Source organism: Globicephala melas, chromosome 3 (assembly GCF_963455315.2).
Source record: "Globicephala melas chromosome 3, mGloMel1.2, whole genome shotgun sequence".
Lineage (NCBI taxonomy): Eukaryota > Metazoa > Chordata > Mammalia > Artiodactyla > Delphinidae > Globicephala > Globicephala melas.
In genome coordinates, this window is record NC_083316.1 from 169,318,710 (window position 1) to 169,324,499 (window position 5,790).

Consider the following 5,790-nt stretch of genomic DNA (forward strand, 5'->3'; position numbering starts at 1 on the left):
TTGCTGGGTCATATGGTACTTCTATTTTTAGTTTTTGCAGAAACGTCCTTATCGTTCTCCATAGTGGCTGCACCAATTTACAGTCCCACCAACAGTGTAGGAGGGTTCCCTTTTCTCCACAACATTCTCACCAACATTTTTTATTTGTAGACTTTTAGATAATAGTCATTCTGACAGGTGTGAGGTGATACCTTATTGTGATTCTGATTGGCATTTTTCTGGTGATTAGTGATGCTGAGCATCTTTTCATATGCCTGTTGCCCTGTGTTTAATTTTTTGAGGAACTGCCAGACTGTTGTCCACTGTGGCTGCCCCATTTCCCATTCCCAGTAGCAGCGAACAAAGGCTCTGATTTCTCCACATCCTCCATTGTTATTTCCTGGGTTTTGACAGCCGTATACCCATGGACGTGTGGTGTTGGATTTGACCTCATGGTTGGATGATGGAAAAGCAACGCCTCCACCTCAAGAACCAGCCCCGCCGGTCTCACTTGCTTCTCAGGGAATCTGAACCCCTCGGGTCCAGGCTGACCCCAGAGCATAGACAGTGGGACTCTGGGAGTTACTTGGCCCGAGCCAAGGACTGTCCTCAAGGGACTGGTCCAGAGGCCTGACCGGGAGGGTGGCTGTGACCCAGGGTGCTGGCGGCAGACGCAGAGACGAGAGGCCAGGAGGCCTGGATGGGAGGGACGGGGGCTGCCCAGCTCCTCTCCCGTTGGGCTGGGCGCTGCTCCTTTGAAATAAACTCTTTGCCCAGGCCTGCTGGCCCAGTCCCCAAGCAGACGCCTTCTCCTGCCCGTCTCCACAAGGTGAAAAATAGAAATTAAACCAGGAGGGGCCATGTGAGGACCTTGAAAAGACTTTCGGAGGCAGGGTCTCTCTGCCCTGCAACTGCTGCTATCGGGGCCAGTGCATTCTCTGTGGGGTCATCCTGGGCACTGCGGGGTGTGGAGCAGCATCCCTGGCCCCGCCCACTCATGCCGGGAGACCCCCCCCAGTCGTGACAACCACAGATGTCCCCAGCCAAGCATTCCTGCAAGCTAATATGAGGCATTCATGGCACTTACCTTGGGCAGAAAATTTAGTGGGCGCCAAAAACTTCAAGATTAATGGCAGTTAATGCAATATTTTAACAATCCAAAATGAATGCAAACAATCCATGATGAACAAAATGTCAAAAAAATTTTAAATTTTATTGAAGTATAGTTGATTTACAATGTTGTGTTTAATTTCCGCTATACAGCAAAGTGACTCAGTCATACATTCATATTTTTTTCATGTTCTTTTCCATTATGGTTTATCACAGGATATTGAATGTATTTCCCTGTGCTATATAGTAGGAACTTGCTATTTATCCATTCTACATATAATAGTTTGCATCTGCTAATCCCAAACTCCCACTCCATCCCTCCCCACCCTTGGCAATCACAAGTTTTTTCCTCTGTGTCTGTTTTTCTTTTGTAGATATGTTCATTTGTGTTGTATTTTAGATTCCACATATAAGTGGTATCATATGGTGTTTTTCTTTCTCTTTCTGACTTACGTAGTATGACAGTCTCTAGTTGCATCCCTGTTGGCTGCAAATGGCATTATTCTTTTTGATGGCTGAGTAGTATTCCATTGTATATGTACCACAATTTCTTTACCCATTCATCTGTCGATGGACATTTATGTTGCTTCCATGTCTTGGCAATTGTATATAATGCTGCTATGAACATTGGGGTGCCTGTAACTTTTCAAATGATAGTTTTGCCTGGTATATGCCCAGGAGTGGGATTGCTGGATCATATGACAATTCTATTTTTTGTTTGTGTTTGGCCACACCATGCGGCTTGTGGGATCTTAGGTCCCCGACCAGGGATTGAACCGGGGCCCTCAGCAGTAAAAGCACGGAGTCCTAACCACTGGGCTGCCAGGAAGGTCCCTATTTTTAGTTTTTAAAGGAACCTCCATACTGTTCTCCATAGTGGCTGCACCAATTTACATTCACACCAACAGTGTAGGAGGGTTCCCTTTTCTCCACACCCTCTCCAGCATTTATTATTTGTAGACTTTTTAATGATGGCCATTCTGACTGGTGTGAGGTGGTAACTCACTGTGGTTTTGATTTTCATTTCTCTAATAATTAGCAATGTTAAGCATCTTTTGGTGTGCCTATTGGCCATCTTTGGAGAAATATCTATTTAGGTCTTCTGCCCATTTTTCGATTGGATTTTTTGTTATTGAATTGTAGGAGCTATTTGTATACAAAATGTAAAAAATTTAAATACAGATTGAACAGTACTGTGCCATTTTAAAGTGAGACAAAATGAGGAAGATATGCGCTTTATACATTTTTAACGCAATATTTACTGAACACCAACCTAGTACAAGACATTGTAGGAAGATTTTTTTTTGGAAGATATTTTTATTTTATTTATTTAGTTATTTTTTAATTTAATTTAATTTAATTTAAATTTATTTTATTTTTTGGCCGCTCAGCGTAGCATGTGGGATCTTAGTTCCCCGACCAGGGATCGAACCCACACCCCCGGCATTGGAAGCACAGAGTCTTAACCACTGGACCACCAGGGAAGTCCCCCTTTATACAATATGTTTTTATGTAGTTTTTTTTTTTTAAATAAGTTTATTTATTTATTTATTTTTGGCTGCGTTGGGTCTTTGTTGCTTCGTGCGGGCTTTCTCTAGTTGCAGTGAGCAGGGGCTACTCTTCGTTGCGGTGTGCAGGCTTCTCATTGCGGTGGCTTCTCTTGTTGCAGAGCACGGGCTCTAGGCACGCGGGCTTCAGTAGTTGTGGCTCGCGGGCTCTAGAGCACAGGCTCAGTAGTTGTGGCGCATGGGCTTAGCTGCTCCGCGTCATGTGGGATCTTCCCGGGCCAGGGCTCGAACCCGTGTCCCCTGCATTGGCAGGTGGATTCTTAAGCACTGCGCCACCAGGGAAGTCCTTTGTGTAGTTTTTGATGGTTAACTTTCCCCTCCCTGAACACTGAAGTGGTTGAAAAAGTATTGAAATGTTGAAAAGGAGTTGTATGAAAACTCACAGAAGTTTAAGCCTAAATATTGTACTTAATCTGAACCTGAAGTTATTAAAATTTTACTTTTGGCTTTCACAGAAGCAAACTGAGATATTTTCATTAAAACCATTAGCCATTACAAAAATACATAAAAACTCGTGTATAGGGGCTCACATTTCCTTTTGTTTCAGGCTTTGATGGGGGGCTGTGGGACTCTCCACATCTGCATGAGTTAGAAATTTTTTAAAAAAAAATCGAGTAACTTATCTCAGAATCCGTCACTTATAGGTATTTAAGTGGCATCTATTCATTTATGTCTGAAATAACCTCACTCCACAGATATTGTTATAATGGCAAATGACAGGAAATGAATGTCCTTTGCTAATAGACTGGTTAGTAAATGTTGGTACTAGTCAGCCGTTTAAAAACTGAGGATGCTGTGTGTTTTTTTTTTTTAAATTGAATTGCAGATTTATAATGTGTTAGTTTCAGGTGTACAGCAAAGTGATTCAGTTATACACATGTATGTATATTTTTTCATATTTTTTCATTATGGTTTATTATATTGACTATAGTTCCCTGTGCTATAGAGTAGCTTCTTGTTGTTTATCTGTTTCATTTATAGCAATGTACGTTAATCCCAAACTCCTAATTTATCCCTCCCTTCCCCCCTTTCCCCTTTGGTAACCATAAGTTTGTTTTCTGTCTGTGAGCCTATTTGTTTTGTAAATAAGTTCATTTGTATCATCTTTTTAGATTCCACATATAAGTGATATCATATGATATTTGTCTTTGTCTGGCTTATATCACTTAGTATGATAATCTCTAGGTCCATCCATGTTGCTGCAAATGGCAATACTTCATCCTTTTTTTATGGCTGAGTAATAGTCCACTGTGTACATGCACCACATTATCCATTCCTCTGTCAATGGACATTTAGGTTGCTTCCATGCCTTGGCTATTGTAACTAGTGCTGCTATGAACATTGGGGTCCATGTATCTTTTTTTTTCTTTTAATAAATGTATTTATTTATTTTTGGCTGCATCGGGTCTTTGTTGCTGCGCGCGGGCTTTCTCTAGTTGCAGGAAGTGGGGGCTACTCTGTTGCGATGCGCGGGCTTCTCATTGTGGTGGCTTCTCTTGTTGCGGAGCACGGGCTCTAGGCACGCGGGCTTCAGTAGTTGTGGCGCACGGGCTCTAGAGCGCAGGCTCAGTAGTTGTGGCTTGCGGGCTCTAGAGCGCAGGCTCAGTAGTCGTGGCGCACGGGCTTAGTTGCTTTGCGACATGTGGGATCTTCCCGGACCAGAGCTCAAACCCGTGTCCCCTGCTTTGGCAGGCGGATTCTTAACCACTGTGCCACCAGGGAAGCCCTCCACGTATCTTTTTGAATTAGAGTTTTCATCTTTTCCAGATATATGCCTAAGAGTGGAATCACTGTATCATATGGTAATTCTATTTTTAGTTTTTAAAGGAACCTCCAAACTGTTCTCCATAGTGTCTGCACCAGTTTACATTCCTACCAATAGTGTTAGGAGGGTTCCCTTTTCTCCACACCCTCTCCAGCATTTGTTTGCAGACTTTTTAAAAATATTTATTTGGCTGCTTTGGGTCTTAGTTGTGGCACGCAGGATCTTTCGTTGCAGGCTTCTGGTTGGGGCACACAGGCTTAGTTGTCCCACAGCATGTGGGATCTTAGTTCCCCGAACTAAGATCGAACCTGCAACCCCTGCACTGCAAGGTGGATTTTAACCACTGGACCACCAGGGAAATCCCTTATTTGTAGACTTTTTCATGACGCTTTGTGCTTTCCAAAGTGGCATGGCTTCCAGGAAATAAGCAATAGGTGTAAAATGTTTGTGCAGAAAAGTGTGTAGAACATGCCACTACTTGTGTTAAAATATACAAAGCTGCTGTGGACTGAAAGTGTCTCCCTGAAATGTATATGCTGACACCCTAACCCCCAGTGTGGCTGTATGTGGAGATGCCCCCCCCGAAACAATTAAGGTTAAATGAGGTCAGAAGGGTGTGGCCCTGGTCCCCTAGAATTAGCATGTCCTCAGAGTCCCTGGAGAGCTCACTTGCTCACGTCAAGGAGAGGCCACGTGAGGATGCAGTGAGAAGGGGGCTGTCTGCAGGCCAGGAGGCGGGCCCTCGCCAGGAACCAACCCTGCCAGAACTGAGCTCAGACTTCCAGCCTCCAGAACTGTGAGACACTCATTCTGTAGCTTAAGCTGCCTGGCCTGTGTTTTGTTGTGGCAGCCCAAACAGACTAATAAAATAGCTCTTCTTCACAAATAGAACGTTTCTAGAATTTTCCGGAACTTGGCAGGAGTTGGAGGGAACTGCCTGTATGCAGTATATCCTCGTGTACCCGCTCATTTTTGTATCCCCGGTGATGGTTTAACACGTCTACAGGTTCTGATGTTCCTCCTTCAAGGCACAGAGCCTAATTCTCCTCCCGAATCAGGTGTGGAGCAGGAGATGGCCTGAGAGTCCCGAGTAGGTCATACAAGGCACAGAGGCTCTTCCCTGCCTGCTCTCGGGCCGCTGTGTAGTAGAGAGGCTCAAGCAGCGTCTGGGAGGCCCACGTGGGGAGGAGCCACGTGAGGGGGCCGCCGGGAAGCCCCGACTCCCCACCCCACCCCGGTGCCACCCTTCATCATGCAGCCGATGCCACCACTGCAACCTCATGAGGGACCCTCAGCCAAGACCCCCCCAGACAGATCACTCCCAAATTCTCGCTGAGAGATAATGAATGTTCGTCTGGAGCCACTAGG